A 1,413-nucleotide genomic window follows, 5' to 3' on the forward strand; every position below is an offset into this window, starting at 1 on the left:
CTTACGGACACTATCATTCTTAATTCTTATTTTTTTTAGTGTTATATTTCACTATAAACAATAACTTGTTTATAAACGGTCAAGTTGTTGGCACCATTGCCAAGAAGGTTTTGGAAATAAATTTTGGAAATAATTTTTTTACAACTAATAAGTAAGAATGTTAGGACCTCTAAATACGATTTTTAATTTTTTTTTATTTTCATTTTAGATTGTTTATGACCCCAAGCTTCAGCACTCCAAATGAACCATATCTAGGTCGGGAACAAATTATTCTATGCAATTGTCCAATTGACCAGCAGTAATTAACTTACACCGAGAAAATCCATTATTTGAAGAGTCACGAGAATAAAAAGGAAATAATCGGGAAGAAGTCCCAATGGCTTGGCAGACATTGTGTGAGTACGCCTTACCTACACTAGATGTGGTGCGAGGAAGCATAGAACGACTGCCAATTAATGCAAATAATTTTGAGATAAAGATGACCACTATCCAAATGATCCAAAATACGCTGCAGTTTAAAGGGAACATGGTTGAAGACCTAAATAAACACTTGAAGTGGTTTCTTTAACTATGCGACACCTTCAAGTACAATGGGCTATCCGATGATGCCGTGCATCTTCGGTTATTCCCATTCTCCTTATGCGACAAAGCGACTGATTGGTTGGATTTGTTAGAACCAAGTTCCATCACCACATGGAACAATGGAATGATCTAGCAGATAACTTTCTTTACAAAATTTTCTTGATTAGTCTAACCATTTAGCTCCGATAAGAAATTACAAATTTCAAACAATACAAGGTGAGTCCCTGTACGAGGCATGGCAACTATTCAAGACAATGTTAAGAAAGTGCCCACATCATGGAAGCGTGGCTCCAAATCCAAATATTCCATACCGGTGTCGATGGCCATATCAAGTCTAGCTTAGATGAAGTATCTGACAGATTTCTCATGTTCCATATGTACGAACGAGCCTATAAAATCTTAGAAGACATGGCCATGAATTCGAACTTGTGCCTTATGAGAAGTGTATGTACAAATCTAAGCATCTGATGGTGAAAGCGATGAATGAAGAAAATAACGATGATAGGTTTGAACAAATCTTAAAAAAGCTCAACCATTTGGAAACACCCGTCAGGCTGATGAGCTTGGAGCCACATTATGAAAACCAACAAGAGGAGGTGAGCTACGTAAATAATAGGGTTTGAGATCCCTAATCAAATACCTACAATCCTTGTTGGAGAGATCACCCAAAACTCAAGTGGGAAGTAATCGAGGAGGTGAAAATCAAGTATAGACCCAACAAAACCCTCTTTATCAACCTCCACTATTGTAACAAAGAGCCATGGGAAACAACCACGCTGCATGTGGTCAAAGATTCGATCGACTAGAAGGGTAGTTGTAAACTATGAAGAT

The 1,413-nt window shown here is 37.4% G+C and overlaps 1 non-coding gene across 1 annotated transcript; it reads right to left on the reverse strand.

Annotated features, from left to right (window-relative positions):
• Window positions 1-759: 759 nt before the first annotated feature.
• Window positions 760-865, reverse strand: LOC128290853 (small nucleolar RNA R71). The gene has a single exon (XR_008280638.1). It is a non-coding gene; the product is annotated as a small nucleolar RNA R71 (small nucleolar RNA).
• Between the last annotated feature and the right edge of the window lie 548 nt (window positions 866-1,413).

This window comes from Gossypium arboreum, chromosome 3, assembly GCF_025698485.1.
Source record: "Gossypium arboreum isolate Shixiya-1 chromosome 3, ASM2569848v2, whole genome shotgun sequence".
Lineage (NCBI taxonomy): Eukaryota > Viridiplantae > Streptophyta > Magnoliopsida > Malvales > Malvaceae > Gossypium > Gossypium arboreum.